This window comes from Scophthalmus maximus, chromosome 7 (genome assembly GCF_022379125.1).
Source record: "Scophthalmus maximus strain ysfricsl-2021 chromosome 7, ASM2237912v1, whole genome shotgun sequence".
Taxonomy (NCBI): Eukaryota; Metazoa; Chordata; class Actinopteri; order Pleuronectiformes; family Scophthalmidae; genus Scophthalmus; species Scophthalmus maximus.
The window spans coordinates 9,868,782-9,885,416 of NC_061521.1; the positions used below are offsets into that span (position 1 = coordinate 9,868,782).

The 16,635-nt window shown below is 37.5% G+C and overlaps 1 protein-coding gene, 21 non-coding genes and 1 pseudogene across 23 annotated transcripts in view; all 23 read right to left on the bottom strand.

Annotated features, from left to right (window-relative positions):
- Positions 1–16,635, bottom strand: part of shisal1b (shisa like 1b) — a 130,128-nt gene that overhangs the window by 81,310 nt on the left and 32,183 nt on the right. The gene's annotated exons all lie outside the window — the stretch shown is intronic.
- Positions 3,108–3,260, bottom strand: LOC118316078 (annotated as a pseudogene).
- Positions 3,753–3,893, bottom strand: LOC118316057. Its single transcript, XR_004795061.1, has one exon. It is a non-coding gene; the product is annotated as a U4 spliceosomal RNA (small nuclear RNA).
- LOC118316046 lies at positions 4,386–4,526 on the bottom strand. Its single transcript, XR_004795050.2, has one exon. It is a non-coding gene; the product is annotated as a U4 spliceosomal RNA (small nuclear RNA).
- Positions 5,017–5,157, bottom strand: LOC118316058. Its single transcript, XR_004795062.2, has one exon. It is a non-coding gene; the product is annotated as a U4 spliceosomal RNA (small nuclear RNA).
- Positions 5,650–5,790, bottom strand: LOC118316059. Its single transcript, XR_004795063.1, has one exon. It is a non-coding gene; the product is annotated as a U4 spliceosomal RNA (small nuclear RNA).
- LOC124850369 lies at positions 6,280–6,420 on the bottom strand. Its single transcript, XR_007031270.1, has one exon. It is a non-coding gene; the product is annotated as a U4 spliceosomal RNA (small nuclear RNA).
- LOC124850360 lies at positions 6,910–7,050 on the bottom strand. Its single transcript, XR_007031260.1, has one exon. It is a non-coding gene; the product is annotated as a U4 spliceosomal RNA (small nuclear RNA).
- LOC124850379 lies at positions 7,543–7,683 on the bottom strand. The gene has a single exon (XR_007031280.1). It is a non-coding gene; the product is annotated as a U4 spliceosomal RNA (small nuclear RNA).
- LOC124850370 lies at positions 8,173–8,313 on the bottom strand. The gene has a single exon (XR_007031271.1). It is a non-coding gene; the product is annotated as a U4 spliceosomal RNA (small nuclear RNA).
- On the bottom strand, positions 8,804–8,944 carry LOC118316047. The gene has a single exon (XR_004795051.2). It is a non-coding gene; the product is annotated as a U4 spliceosomal RNA (small nuclear RNA).
- LOC124850380 lies at positions 9,437–9,577 on the bottom strand. Its single transcript, XR_007031281.1, has one exon. It is a non-coding gene; the product is annotated as a U4 spliceosomal RNA (small nuclear RNA).
- Positions 10,066–10,207, bottom strand: LOC118316068. The gene has a single exon (XR_004795072.2). It is a non-coding gene; the product is annotated as a U4 spliceosomal RNA (small nuclear RNA).
- On the bottom strand, positions 10,698–10,838 carry LOC118316048. The gene has a single exon (XR_004795052.2). It is a non-coding gene; the product is annotated as a U4 spliceosomal RNA (small nuclear RNA).
- LOC118316062 lies at positions 11,330–11,470 on the bottom strand. The gene has a single exon (XR_004795066.2). It is a non-coding gene; the product is annotated as a U4 spliceosomal RNA (small nuclear RNA).
- On the bottom strand, positions 11,963–12,103 carry LOC118316069. Its single transcript, XR_004795073.1, has one exon. It is a non-coding gene; the product is annotated as a U4 spliceosomal RNA (small nuclear RNA).
- LOC124850371 lies at positions 12,593–12,733 on the bottom strand. Its single transcript, XR_007031272.1, has one exon. It is a non-coding gene; the product is annotated as a U4 spliceosomal RNA (small nuclear RNA).
- LOC124850361 lies at positions 13,226–13,366 on the bottom strand. Its single transcript, XR_007031261.1, has one exon. It is a non-coding gene; the product is annotated as a U4 spliceosomal RNA (small nuclear RNA).
- Positions 13,859–13,999, bottom strand: LOC118316070. The gene has a single exon (XR_004795074.1). It is a non-coding gene; the product is annotated as a U4 spliceosomal RNA (small nuclear RNA).
- LOC118316044 lies at positions 14,489–14,629 on the bottom strand. The gene has a single exon (XR_004795048.2). It is a non-coding gene; the product is annotated as a U4 spliceosomal RNA (small nuclear RNA).
- Positions 15,120–15,260, bottom strand: LOC118316071. Its single transcript, XR_004795075.2, has one exon. It is a non-coding gene; the product is annotated as a U4 spliceosomal RNA (small nuclear RNA).
- LOC124850381 lies at positions 15,753–15,893 on the bottom strand. Its single transcript, XR_007031282.1, has one exon. It is a non-coding gene; the product is annotated as a U4 spliceosomal RNA (small nuclear RNA).
- Positions 16,383–16,523, bottom strand: LOC124850363. Its single transcript, XR_007031263.1, has one exon. It is a non-coding gene; the product is annotated as a U4 spliceosomal RNA (small nuclear RNA).

Here is a 16,635-nt window from a genome sequence, read left to right on the forward strand (position 1 = left end):
GGGTTGGAACAAGTTTAATTGAGTGTGTTGAATAACTTGATAACTTCTGAGGTTTCCGTTCATTCGTGTGATCCCTACTTTTCTGGTTATCTACCAAGGATAGCAGGCTAATTCTTCTGATCAGCTGCAAGGAAAGAGGAAGAGTACTCGCACATGAGGGTGATGCAACACAGATGTCCATAATTGGCTGCAAATCAAAGCATCCCTTTTAGATTTGCACCTGCCTTAATAGAATGGGCTGTGATGTCTCACTCTTTGAAGAGAGGCCTTTTTTATTTTTCCATTTGGAACATGGAGTTGCGACTGGATTTGTGACAAACGGGATCAAAACAAAAGACCTGCTACAAAGCGGATTGCAAATTAGCCGGCTATACAGAATAAATAAGCAAAATGATTAAAATGTGCTTTTTGTTTGAACTGATCTTGAGAAAAAAATGTCATTTGTAATGGGGTCTTTGCTAATTACAGCTTTCATGTCATCAGGGTTTCTGATTGCTTTGGACAATTTAATAAAACATAGAACACAATTTAATATCTGGTTTACACTCATACTGTGTATGAAGTATTATATATCTATGAAAACTACACACAAGTAAGAAGTATTTGAGATTTTTGTCAATGAAATTTAATCCTCCGTACTTTCTTACGTCCTTTAGAGAACACTGGAATCATTGCTATTCAAGCCTTGTAAGAGCCCCGAAGACACCATGATTACACTAGTTGGAGGAAAAGCATGAAAGCAGTAATCAACCATGATTTTTCCTCTAGTGTATAGCATTTGCATCATAAGCTTGCTTCAATTTATTCTATACCATGTGGAGAGCATGAGGGGGAATTACTTCTCTGACGTGACGGTGTCTTCCTTTCCTCCACAACTGTCAAACCTAGAAAGTAAAAGCAGTTCACAGGAAAGGGAATATTCTCACACATTTCAACACACACACACACACACAGAGAGAGAGAGAGAGGATGCAGTGGTTTCCATAGCAATTGTTGGCACTGTCACATGGTTACCTAGGAACTAGTCCTGCGATGCTGTGCAATTTATCTGTTTACGTTCGGAAGGCCTCCAGCTGTCGCGCACACAGAACAAAGCTGTATCTTGCCATTGCATTTCTGACAGATACAGCTGTCGGTGAAATGTGAAAGGTCAGAGTTTGAGGGATGTAGTGTGTGCTACGGACTAACAAAAACGCCTCCTGCATATCTCATAATTCGTCTGAGTGCCATGATTACAACCTAATGTGAAGACAACACCAGGTCATATGCAAGTCAGGAGGACCACACACAGCCAACATCAGCCCTGAAACTCCCTTTGGTGCGGGCCGATAAATGCTCAGTAGATGTGGATAAAAGAGAAAAGAAGCAGCAGGTGCATCATGGGGAATACTGAATGAAGATTAAAAGCAGAAGCTTTAGTGAGTAATTTATGTTAATACAAAAGAATCACTCTTCAAAGCCTTAGTTTCACTTTTGATAAAGACAACCAAATGCTCCATTTGTCTGAAACCATAACCCCCCCCCCCCAATTTTGATTACCAGAGTCGATCCATTGTAAGCAGCTTGATGACAATATACCCATTACAAAAAAATCTGAGCCTTTGAGTAATTATAGAAACATATCTCAAACCAGACTAATTTCAGATTATTTTGTCTAAATACATCATTGCAGGTTGTAATCAAAACCATCTTTTAACAATAAAATATATTTTACCTGTGAGATTGCAAATGCAAACACACATGTAGACTACTTCAAAATAATTCTACATATTAGAATTTCCCAGCTTGGGATCTATAAAGTATCTATCTATCTATCTATGACGTCTAATGACATTGGTTATTTTAGAAATCATCTGATTGATATTTTAACAAGTATGTACTTATTGCCTTAAAAAATAAATCTGAAGAAACCAGAGCTCTCGTCTGACATGTTTTACCTAATGGTTGTGTCATTTGATCTCATACTGTTATCTTAATTCTATTTATTAAATAACGATGGCTGTTTTATCATGTTTAATCTAGTCTTAATCTGCTTTTTATATCCTTTGTGTTGCATTTCATGCATTAATTGTGCTATATAAATACAGTTTGTTCTTACTTTAATTACTATATCATTATTATTTACAGGTTTTACAGCTATATGTTTCCTAATTTCTGAGGGTTGAATGAAATATCAACCATATCTCTGTTACAGATAGTGTGAGAAAACAAATGGATGTGTGTGAGAGTGCTCAAAGGGTGACAACAGGCGTTGAGCTCATATGCTTAGTCAGACAATCAATTTCATTGAGCACTCCACACATGTGACTTTCATAAACGCCACCCTCCTTCTACTCAGTGAGCACTGCAATTAAGGTTCTCTACTGGGTTGTTACACATGGCGGTAGAAATACTTTAGGTTTAGAAAAACAATCTCAATCACAGGAGACTGTTGAGCACAAAGTTGTTCCTGACTCTGAAATCAGCAAGTTTCAAAAAGGGTCCAACTTCCCCAAACCAAAATCTGATTATTTTATATCTTTAAAATTAACATAAAAATGTATATCACATGGCTACAAAACACATGGACTTCTATTTAAAGATTTAAAACTTAATGTTCCTTTAATTCCTAATCGCCACTCCATGCCTTGTTTAAGTCTTCCCTCTAGTGTTCTGGCAAGTACACAGCACCCTGACTAAGATACTGCAGGTAAAGGTTTTGTTTTCATCTACATATAAATTCCTGTGCATACAGTATTATATTAACACTATTTTACAATATTTTTATTTCAAGAAATATAATCCATGGGGTTCATTTCTCTATTCCAAGAAAAAGAGATCCACAGGTTCTTAGACATTTTCCAAAATTACAAATAACTGACCAGTGACTGAAGATGTGTTAAAAATAAATAAAAATAAGTACCTTAAGTTTTTATTGTAATCGATAAAAGTGAAAAAACACATGTATATATCAAATAATCAGTCTACAATTAAGTAATGTTTGAGTATATATATACATATTGATTAATTGTACACATACATATTATTACATATCATAATATATACTTACATATGGATTGATGCAGTGATGACATGTATCTGTTGCAATGTAAACTTGATATCAGTCTTCTTATTTCCATGTTAGAACAATGTTGGAGAGAGACCATCTAATATTACCAACCATATTTCAAGTCTGAAGGGTATTAGGTAAAGTTTTCTACTAGGAATAATCACGCCTCGGATAAACCTCATAGGCTACGATACTACCGCTGCACAGAGATACCTGCTGTGATTTCCAGAGGGATGGTCTCAATAATCTGGCCTCACTTGTGTCGGGGGCTATGGGGGACCTTTTGTCGGTTATAACTGTGGTGGGTGGTGTTAATTATTTCCTTGTTGGAATAGTGGTGGAGAGTGACTACATGTTGTACATTCTAGTACTGTAATTCACCACAATTTTGACGTGGATGTATATTACTTGAGTATTTCTATTACTGCTATCTTACTACAACTCAGAGGTATATTTTGAACTTCCTACTCTATTACATTCATTTGATCATTTCCTTAGTATATTCAACCAAAGACACTAACTATAATCAAAATATTCAGTTAGATACGGTTATTACTACTTATTACAACAAGTTATTGCAGACTACAAGTGTACATTTTGAAATACTAGTTCGGCAGATAATGAATGACTTAAAACCTGAAGAATGTTTAGATAAACTATGACTTTCTAGACGTTAATATTTATTTTCTCACACTGTTATGAGTCTCCGTAGAGACCGTCAAAAATTGCCGTCGCCGACTATATTTCAAGTCGTCTAGGCGGGGTATTGGGTAAAGTTTTCAACTAGCAATAATCACGCCTCGGATAAACCTCATAGGCTACGATACTGCCACTGCGCAGAGATACCAGCTGTGATTTCCAGAAGGATGGTCTCAATAATCTGGCCTCACTTGTGTCGGGGGCTATGGGGGACCTTTTGTCGGTTATAACTGTGGTGGGTGGGGCTAATTATTTCCTTGTTGGAATAATGGTGGAGAGTGACAACGTGTTGTAAATTCTAGTACTGTAATTCACCACAATTTTGATGTGGATGTATATTACTTGAGTATTTCTATTACTGCTATCTTACTACAACTCAGAGGTATATTTTGAACTTCCTACTCTATTACATTCATTTGATCATTTCCTTAGTATATTCAACCAAAGACACTAACTATAATCAAAATATTCAGTTAGATACGGTTATTACTACTTATTACAACAAGTTATTGCAGACTACAAGTGTACATTTTGAAATACTAGTTCGGCAGATAATGAATGACTTAGAACCTGAAGAATGTTTAGATAAACTATGACTTTCTAGACGTTAATATTTATTTTCTCACACTGTTATGAGTCTCCGTAGAGACCGTCAAAAATTGCCGTCGCCGACTATATTTCAAGTCTTCTAGGCGGGGTATTGGGTAAAGTTTTCAACTAGCAATAATCACGCCTCGGATAAACCTCATAGGCTACGATACTGCCACTGCGCAGAGATACCAGCTGTGATTTCCAGAGGGATGGTCTCAATAATCTGGCCTCACTTGTGTCGGGGGCTATGGGGGACCTTGTGGGTTATAACTGTGGTGGGTGGGGCTAATTATTTCCTTGTTGGAATAGTGGTGGAGAGTGACTACATGTTGTACATTCTAGTACTGTAATTCACCACAATTTTGACGTGGATGTATATTACTTGAGTATTTCTATTACTGCTATCTTACTACAACTCAGAGGTATATTTTGAACTTCCTACTCTATTACATTCATTTGATCATGTCCTTAGTATATTCAACCAAAGACACTAACTATAATCAAAATATTCAGTTAGATATGGTTATTACTACTTATTACAACACGTTATTGGAGACTACAAGTGTACATTTTGAAATACTAGTTCTGCAGATAATGAATGACTTAGAACCTGAAGAATGTTTAGATATATTGTAACATTCTAGACCGGATTTTTTATTTTCTCACACTGTTATGAGTCTCCATAGAGACCGTCAAAAATTGCCGTCGCCGACTATATTTCAAGTCGTCTAGGCGGGGTATTGGGTAAAGTTTTCAACTAGCAATAATCACGCCTCGGATAAACCTCATAGGCTACGATACTGCCACTGCGCAGAGATACCAGCTGTGATTTCCAGAGGGATGGTCTCAATAATCTGGCCTCACTTGTGTCGGGGGCTATGGGGGACCTTTTGTCGGTTATAACTGTGGTGGGTGGTGCTAATTATTTCCTTGTTGGAATAGTGGTGGAGAGTGACTACATGTTGTACATTCTAGTACTGTAATTCACCACAATTTTGACGTGGATGTATATTACTTGAGTATTTCTATTACTGCTATCTTACTACAACTCAGAGGTATATTTTGAACTTCCTACTCTATTACATTCATTTGATCATGTCCTTAGTATATTCAACCAAAGACACTAACTATAATCAAAATATTCAGTTAGATATGGTTATTACTACTTATTACAACACATTATTGGAGACTACAAGTGTACATTTTGAAATACTAGTTCTGCAGATAATGAATGACTTAGAACCTGAAGAATGTTTAGATAAATTATAACTCTCTAGACATTAATACCTATTTTCTCACACTGTTATGAGTCTCCGTAGAGACCGTCAAAAATTGCCGTCGCCGACTATATTTCAAGTCGTCTAGGCGGGGTATTGGGTAAAGTTTTCAACTAGCAATAATCACGCCTCGGATAAACCTCATAGGCTACGATACTGCCACTGCGCAGAGATACCAGCTGTGATTTCCAGAGGGATGGTCTCAATAATCTGGCCTCACTTGTGTCGGGGGCTATGGGGGACCTTGTGGGTTATAACTGTGGTGGGTGGTGCTAATTATTTCCTTGTTGGAATAGTGGTGGAGAGTGACTACATGTTGTACATTCTAGTACTGTAATTCACCACAATTTTGACGTGGATGTATATTACTTGAGTATTTCTATTACTGCTATCTTACTACAACTCAGAGGTATATTTTGAACTTCCTACTCTATTACATTCATTTGATCATGTCCTTAGTATATTCAACCAAAGACACTAACTATAATCAAAATATTCAGTTAGATACGGTTATATCTACTTATTACAACACGTTATTGGAGACTACAAGTGTACATTTTGAAATACTAGTTCTGCAGATAATGAATGACTTAGAACCTGAAGAATGTTTAGATATATTGTAACATTCTAGACCTGATTTTTATTTTCTCACACTGTTATGAGTCTCCGTAGAGACCGTCAAAAATTGCCGTCGCCGACTATATTTCAAGTCGTCTAGGCGGGGTATTGGGTAAAGTTTTCAACTAGCAATAATCACGCCTCGGATAAACCTCATAGGCTACGATACTGCCACTGCGCAGAGATACCAGCTGTGATTTCCAGAGGGATGGTCTCAATAATCTGGCCTCACTTGTGTCGGGGGCTATGGGGGACCTTGTGGGTTATAACTGTGGTGGGTGGGGCTAATTATTTCCTTGTTGGAATAGTGGTGGAGAGTGACTACATGTTGTACATTCTAGTACTGTAATTCACCACAATTTTGACGTGGATGTATATTACTTGAGTATTTCTATTACTGCTATCTTACTACAACTCAGAGGTATATTTTGAACTTCCTACTCTATTACATTCATTTGATCATTTCCTTAGTATATTCAACCAAAGACACTAACTATAATCAAAATATTCAGTTAGATACGGTTATATCTACTTATTACAACACGTTATTGGAGACTACAAGTGTACATTTTGAAATACTAGTTCTGCAGATAATGAATGACTTAGAACCTGAAGAATGTTTAGATATATTGTAACATTCTAGACCTGATTTTTATTTTCTCACACTGTTATGAGTCTCCGTAGAGACCGTCAAAAATTGCCGTCGCCGACTATATTTCAAGTCGTCTAGGCGGGGTATTGGGTAAAGTTTTCAACTAGCAATAATCACGCCTCGGATAAACCTCATAGGCTACGATACTGCCACTGCGCAAAGATACCAGCTGTGATTTCCAGAGGGATGGTCTCAATAATCTGGCCTCACTTGTGTCGGGGGCTATGGGGGACCTTTTGTCGGTTATAACTGTGGTGGGTGGTGCTAATTATTTCCTTGTTGGAATAGTGGTGGAGAGTGACTACATGTTGTACATTCTAGTACTGTAATTCACCACAATTTTGACGTGGATGTATATTACTTGAGTATTTCTATTACTGCTATCTTACTACAACTCAGAGGTATATTTTGAACTTCCTACTCTATTACATTCATTTGATCATGTCATTAGTATATTCAACCAAAGACACTAACTATAATCAAAATATTCAGTTAGATATGGTTATTACTACTTATTACAACAAGTTATTGGAGACTACAAGTGTACATTTTGAAATACTAGTTCTGCAGATAATGAATGACTTAGAACCTGAAGAATGTTTAGATAAATTATAACTCCCTAGACATTAATACCTATTTTCTCACACTGTTATGAGTCTCCGTAGAGACCGTCAAAAATTGCCGTCGCCGACTATATTTCAAGTCGTCTAGGCGGGGTATTGGGTAAAGTTTTCAACTAGCAATAATCACGCCTCAGATGAACCTCATAGGCTACGATACTGCCACTGCGCAGAGATACCAGCTGTGATTTCCAGAGGGATGATCTCAATAATCTGGCCTCACTTGTGTCGGGGCCTATGGGGGACCTTGTGGGTAATAACTGTGGTGGGTGGGGCTAATTATTTCCTTGTTGGAATAATGGTGGAGAGTGACTACATGTTGTACATTCTAGTAATGTAATTCACCACAATTTTGATGTGGATGTATATTACTTGAGTATTTCTATTACTGCTATCTTACTACAACTCGGAGGTATATTTTGAACTTCCTACTCTATTACATTCATTTGATCATGTCCTTAGTATATTCAACCAAAGACACTAACTATAATCAAAATATTCAGTTAGATATGGTTATTACTACTTATTACAACACGTTATTGGAGACTACAAGTGTACATTTTGAAATACTAGTTCTGCAGATAATGAATGACTTAGAACCTGAAGAATGTTTAGATATATTGTAACATTCTAGACCTGATTTTTATTTTCTCACACTGTTATGAGTCTCCGTAGAGACCGTCAAAAATTGCCGTCGCCGACTATATTTCAAGTCGTCTAGGCGGGGTATTGGGTAAAGTTTTCAACTAGCAATAATCACGCCTCGGATAAACCTCATAGGCTACGATACTGCCACTGCGCAGAGATACCAGCTGTGATTTCCAGAGGGATGGTCTCAATAATCTGGCCTCACTTGTGTCGGGGGCTATGGGGGACCTTGTGGGTTATAACTGTGGTGGGTGGGGCTAATTATTTCCTTGTTGGAATAGTGGTGGAGAGTGACTACATGTTGTACATTCTAGTACTGTAATTCACCACAATTTTGATGTGGATGTATATTACTTGAGTATTTCTATTACTGCTATCTTACTACAACTCAGAGGTATATTTTGAACTTCCTACTCTATTACATTCATTTGATCATTTCCTTAGTATATTCAACCAAAGACACTAACTATAATCAAAATATTCAGTTAGATACGGTTATATCTACTTATTACAACACGTTATTGGAGACTACAAGTGTACATTTTGAAATACTAGTTCGGCAGATAATGAATGACTTAGAACCTGAAGAATGTTTAGATAAACTATAACTTTCTAGACGTTAATACTTATTTTCTCACACTGTTATGAGTCTCCGTAGAGACCGTCAAAAATTGCCGTCGCCGACTATATTTCAAGTCGTCTAGGCGGGGTATTGGGTAAAGTTTTCAACTAGCAATAATCACGCCTCGGATAAACCTCATAGGCTACGATACTGCCACTGCGCAGAGATACCAGCTGTGATTTCCAGAGGGATGGTCTCAATAATCTGGCCTCACTTGTGTCGGGGGCTATGGGGGACCTTTTGTCGGTTATAACTGTGGTGGGTGGTGCTAATTATTTCCTTGTTGGAATAGTGGTGGAGAGTGACTACATGTTGTACATTCTAGTACTGTAATTCACCACAATTTTGACGTGGATGTATATTACTTGAGTATTTCTATTACTGCTATCTTACTACAACTCAGAGGTATATTTTGAACTTCCTACTCTATTACATTCATTTGATCATGTCCTTAGTATATTCAACCAAAGACACTAACTATAATCAAAATATTCAGTTAGATATGGTTATTACTACTTATTACAACAAGTTATTGGAGACTACAAGTGTACATTTTGAAATACTAGTTCTGCAGATAATGAATGACTTAGAACCTGAAGAATGTTTAGATAAATTATAACTCTCTAGACATTAATACCTATTTTCTCACACTGTTATGAGTCTCCGTAGAGACCGTCAAAAATTGCCGTCGCCGACTATATTTCAAGTCGTCTAGGCGGGGTATTGGGTAAAGTTTTCAACTAGCAATAATCACGCCTCAGATGAACCTCATAGGCTACGATACTGCCACTGCGCAGAGATACCAGCTGTGATTTCCAGAGGGATGATCTCAATAATCTGGCCTCACTTGTGTCGGGGCTATGGGGGACCTTGTGGGTAATAACTGTGGTGGGTGGGGCTAATTATTTCCTTGTTGGAATAATGGTGGAGAGTGACTACATGTTGTACATTCTAGTAATGTAATTCACCACAATTTTGATGTGGATGTATATTACTTGAGTATTTCTATTACTGCTATCTTACTACAACTCGGAGGTATATTTTGAACTTCCTACTCTATTACATTCATTTGATCATGTCCTTAGTATATTCAACCAAAGACACTAACTATAATCAAAATATTCAGTTAGATATGGTTATTACTACTTATTACAACACGTTATTGGAGACTACAAGTGTACATTTTGAAATACTAGTTCTGCAGATAATGAATGACTTAGAACCTGAAGAATGTTTAGATATATTGTAACATTCTAGACCTGATTTTTATTTTCTCACACTGTTATGAGTCTCCGATAGAGACCGTCAAAAATTGCCGTCGCCGACTATATTTCAAGTCGTCTAGGCGGGGTATTGGGTAAAGTTTTCAACTAGCAATAATCACGCCTCGGATAAACCTCATAGGCTACGATACTGCCACTGCGCAGAGATACCAGCTGTGATTTCCAGAGGGATGGTCTCAATAATCTGGCCTCACTTGTGTCGGGGGCTATGGGGGACCTTGTGGGTAATAACTGTGGTGGGTGGGGCTAATTATTTCCTTGTTGGAATAATGGTGGAGAGTGACTACATGTTGTACATTCTAGTACTGTAATTCACCACAATTTTGATGTGGATGTATATTACTTGAGTATTTCTATTACTGCTATCTTACTACAACTCAGAGGTATATTTTGAACTTCCTACTCTATTACATTCATTTGATCATTTCCTTAGTATATTCAACCAAAGACACTAACTATAATCAAAATATTCAGTTAGATACGGTTATTACTACTTATTACAACACGTTATTGGAGACTACAAGTGTACATTTTGAAATACTAGTTCTGCAGATAATGAATGACTTAGAACCTGAAGAATGTTTAGATAAACTATAACTTTCTAGACGTTAATATTTATTTTCTCACACTGTTATGAGTCTCCGTAGAGACCGTCAAAAATTGCCGTCGCCGACTATATTTCAAGTCGTCTAGGCGGGGTATTGGGTAAAGTTTTCAACTAGCAATAATCACGCCTCGGATAAACCTCATAGGCTACGATACTGCCACTGCGCAGAGATACCAGCTGTGATTTCCAGAGGGATGGTCTCAATAATCTGGCCTCACTTGTGTCGGGGGCTATGGGGGACCTTTGTCGGTTATAACTGTGGTGGGTGGTGCTAATTATTTCCTTGTTGGAATAGTGGTGGAGAGTGACTACATGTTGTACATTCTAGTACTGTAATTCACCACAATTTTGACGTGGATGTATATTACTTGAGTATTTCTATTACTGCTATCTTACTACAACTCAGAGGTATATTTTGAACTTCCTACTCTATTACATTCATTTGATCATTTCCTTAGTATATTCAACCAAAGACACTAACTATAATCAAAATATTCAGTTAGATACGGTTATATCTACTTATTACAACACGTTATTGGAGACTACAAGTGTACATTTTGAAATACTAGTTCTGCAGATAATGAATGACTTAGAACCTGAAGAATGTTTAGATAAATTATAACTCTCTAGACATTAATACCTATTTTCTCACACTGTTATGAGTCTCCGTAGAGACCGTCAAAAATTGCCGTCGCCGACTATATTTCAAGTCGTCTAGGCGGGGTATTGGGTAAAGTTTTCAACTAGCAATAATCACGCCTCGGATAAACCTCATAGGCTACGATACTGCCACTGCGCAAAGATACCAGCTGTGATTTCCAGAGGGATGGTCTCAATAATCTGGCCTCACTTGTGTCGGGGGCTATGGGGGACCTTTTGTCGGTTATAACTGTGGTGGGTGGTGCTAATTATTTCCTTGTTGGAATAGTGGTGGAGAGTGACTACATGTTGTACATTCTAGTACTGTAATTCACCACAATTTTGACGTGGATGTATATTACTTGAGTATTTCTATTACTGCTATCTTACTACAACTCAGAGGTATATTTTGAACTTCCTACTCTATTACATTCATTTGATCATGTCATTAGTATATTCAACCAAAGACACTAACTATAATCAAAATATTCAGTTAGATATGGTTATTACTACTTATTACAACAAGTTATTGGAGACTACAAGTGTACATTTTGAAATACTAGTTCTGCAGATAATGAATGACTTAGAACCTGAAGAATGTTTAGATAAATTATAACTCCCTAGACATTAATACCTATTTTCTCACACTGTTATGAGTCTCCGTAGAGACCGTCAAAAATTGCCGTCGCCGACTATATTTCAAGTCGTCTAGGCGGGGTATTGGGTAAAGTTTTCAACTAGCAATAATCACGCCTCAGATGAACCTCATAGGCTACGATACTGCCACTGCGCAGAGATACCAGCTGTGATTTCCAGAGGGATGATCTCAATAATCTGGCCTCACTTGTGTCGGGGCCTATGGGGGACCTTGTGGGTAATAACTGTGGTGGGTGGGGCTAATTATTTCCTTGTTGGAATAATGGTGGAGAGTGACTACATGTTGTACATTCTAGTACTGTAATTCACCACAATTTTGATGTGGATGTATATTACTTGAGTATTTCTATTACTGCTATCTTACTACAACTCAGAGGTATATTTCGAACTTCCTACTCTATTACATTCATTTGATCATTTCCTTAGTATATTCAACCAAAGACACTAACTATAATCAAAATAGTCAGTTAGATACGGTTATTACTACTTATTACAACACGTTATTGGAGACTACAAGTGTACATTTTGAAATACTAGTTCTGCAGATAATGAATGACTTAGAACCTGAAGAATGTTTAGATATATTGTAACATTCTAGACCTGATTTTTATTTTCTCACACTGTTATGAGTCTCCGTAGAGACCGTCAAAAATTGCCGTCGCCGACTATATTTCAAGTCGTCTAGGCGGGGTATTGGGTAAAGTTTTCAACTAGCAATAATCACGCCTCGGATAAACCTCATAGGCTACGATACTGCCACTGCGCAGAGATACCAGCTGTGATTTCCAGAGGGATGGTCTCAATAATCTTGCCTCACTTGTGTCGGGGGCTATGGGGGACCTTGTGGGTTATAACTGTGGTGGGTGGGGCTAATTATTTCCTTGTTGGAATAGTGGTGGAGAGTGACTACATGCTGTACATTCTAGTACTGTAATTCACCACAATTTTGATGTGGATGTATATTACTTGAGTATTTCTATTACTGCTATCTTACTACAACTCAGAGGTATATTTTTTGAACTTCCTACTCTATTACATTCATTTGATCATTTCCTTAGTATATTCAACCAAAGACACTAACTATAATCAAAATATTCAGTTAGATACGGTTATATCTACTTATTACAACACGTTATTGGAGACTACAAGTGTACATTTTGAAATACTAGTTCTGCAGATAAAGAATGACTTAGAACCTGAAGAATGTTTAGATAAATTATAACTCTCTAGACATTAATACCTATTTTCTCACACTGTTATGAGTCTCCGTAGAGACCGTCAAAAATTGCCGTCGCCGACTATATTTCAAGTCGTCTAGGCGGGGTATTGGGTAAAGTTTTCAACTAGCAATAATCACGCCTCGGATAAACCTCATAGGCTACGATACTGCCACTGCGCAAAGATACCAGCTGTGATTTCCAGAGGGATGGTCTCAATAATCTGGCCTCACTTGTGTCGGGGGCTATGGGGGACCTTTTGTCGGTTATAACTGTGGTGGGTGGTGCTAATTATTTCCTTGTTGGAATAGTGGTGGAGAGTGACTACATGTTGTACATTCTAGTACTGTAATTCACCACAATTTTGACGTGGATGTATATTACTTGAGTATTTCTATTACTGCTATCTTACTACAACTCAGAGGTATATTTTGAACTTCCTACTCTATTACATTCATTTGATCATGTCATTAGTATATTCAACCAAAGACACTAACTATAGTCAAAATATTCAGTTAGATATGGTTATTACTACTTATTACAACAAGTTATTGGAGACTACAAGTGTACATTTTGAAATACTAGTTCTGCAGATAATGAATGACTTAGAACCTGAAGAATGTTTAGATAAATTATAACTCCCTAGACATTAATACCTATTTTCTCACACTGTTATGAGTCTCCGTAGAGACCGTCAAAAATTGCCGTCGCCGACTATATTTCAAGTCGTCTAGGCGGGGTATTGGGTAAAGTTTTCAACTAGCAATAATCACGCCTCAGATGAACCTCATAGGCTACGATACTGCCACTGCGCAGAGATACCAGCTGTGATTTCCAGAGGGATGATCTCAATAATCTGGCCTCACTTGTGTCGGGGCCTATGGGGGACCTTGTGGGTAATAACTGTGGTGGGTGGGGCTAATTATTTCCTTGTTGGAATAATGGTGGAGAGTGACTACATGTTGTACATTCTAGTAATGTAATTCACCACAATTTTGATGTGGATGTATATTACTTGAGTATTTCTATTACTGCTATCTTACTACAACTCGGAGGTATATTTTGAACTTCCTACTCTATTACATTCATTTGATCATGTCCTTAGTATATTCAACCAAAGACACTAACTATAATCAAAATATTCAGTTAGATATGGTTATTACTACTTATTACAACACGTTATTGGAGACTACAAGTGTACATTTTGAAATACTAGTTCTGCAGATAATGAATGACTTAGAACCTGAAGAATGTTTAGATATATTGTAACATTCTAGACCTGATTTTTATTTTCTCACACTGTTATGAGTCTCGATAGAGACCGTCAAAAATTGCCGTCGCCGACTATATTTCAAGTCGTCTAGGCGGGGTATTGGGTAAAGTTTTCAACTAGCAATAATCACGCCTCGGATAAACCTCATAGGCTACGATACTGCCACTGCGCAGAGATACCAGCTGTGATTTCCAGAGGGATGGTCTCAATAATCTGGCCTCACTTGTGTCGGGGGCTATGGGGGACCTTGTGGGTAATAACTGTGGTGGGTGGGGCTAATTATTTCCTTGTTGGAATAATGGTGGAGAGTGACTACATGTTGTACCTTCTAGTAATGTAATTCACCACAATTTTGATGTGGATGTATATTACTTGAGTATTTCTATTACTGCTATTTTACTACAACTCAGAGGTATATTTTGAACTTCCTACTCTATTACATTCATTTGATCATTTCCTTAGTATATTCAACCAAAGACACTCACTATAATCAAAATATTCAGTTAGATACGGTTATTACTACTTATTACAACAAGTTATTGCAGACTACAAGTGTACATTTTGAAATACTAGTTCGGCAGATAATGAATGACTTAGAACCTGAAGAAAGTTTAGATAAACTATAACTTTCTAGACGTTAATATTTATTTTCTCACACTGTTATGAGTCTCCATAGAGACCGTCAAAAATTGCCGTCGCCGACTATATTTCAAGTCGTCTAGGCGGGGTATTGGGTAAAGTTTTCAACTAGCAATAATCACGCCTCGGATAAACCTCATAGGCTACGATACTGCCACTGCGCAGAGATACCAGCTGTGATTTCCAGAGGGATGGTCTCAATAATCTGGCCTCACTTGTGTCGGGGCCTATGGGGGACCTTTGGTCGGTTATAACTGTGGTGGGTGGTGTTAATTATTTCCTTGTTGGAATAGTGGTGGAGAGTGACTACATGTTGTACATTCTAGTACTGTAATTCACCACAATTTTGACGTGGATGTATATTACTTGAGTATTTCTATTACTGCTATCTTACTAAAACTCAGAGGTATATTTTGAACTTCCTACTCTATTACATTCATTTGATCATGTCCTTAGTATATTCAACCAAAGACACTAACTATAATCAAAATATTCAGTTAGATATGGTTATTACTACTTATTACAACACGTTATTGGAGACTACAAGTGTACATTTTGAAATACTAGTTCTGCAGATAATGAATGACTTAGAACCTGAAGAATGTTTAGATAAATTATAACTCTCTAGACATTAATACCTATTTTCTCACACTGTTATGAGTCTCCGTAGAGACCGTCAAAAATTGCCGTCGCCGACTATATTTCAAGTCGTCTAGGCGGGGTATTGGGTAAAGTTTTCAACTAGCAATAATCACGCCTCAGATGAACCTCATAGGCTACGATACTGCCACTGCGCAGAGATACCAGCTGTGATTTCCAGAGGGATGATCTCAATAATATGGCCTCACTTGTGTCGGGGGCTATGGGGGACCTTGTGGGTAATAACTGTGGTGGGTGGGGCTAATTATTTCCTTGTTGGAATAATGGTGGAGAGTGACTACATGTTGTACATTCTAGTAATGTAATTCACCACAATTTTGATGTGGATGTATATTACTTGAGTATTTCTATTACTGCTATCTTACTACAACTCGGAGGTATATTTTGAACTTCCTACTCTATTACATTCATTTGATCATGTCCTTAGTATATTCAACCAAAGACACTAACTATAATCAAAATATTCAGTTAGATATGGTTATTACTACTTATTACAACACGTTATTGGAGACTACAAGTGTACATTTTGAAATACTAGTTCTGCAGATAATGAATGACTTAAAACCTGAAGAATGTTTAGATATATTGTAACATTCTAGACCTGATTTTTATTTTCTCACACTGTTATGAGTCTCCATAGAGACCGTCAAAAATTGCCGTCGCCGACTATATTTCAAGTCGTCTAGGCGGGGTATTGGGTAAAGTTTTCAACTAGCAATAATCACGCCTCGGATAAACCTCATAGGCTACGATACTGCCACTGCGCAGAGATACCAGCTGTGATTTCCAGAGGGATGGTATCAATAATCTGGCCTCACTTGTGTCGGGGGCTATGGGGGACCTTGTGGGTTATAACTGTGGTGGGTGGGGCTAATTATTTCCTT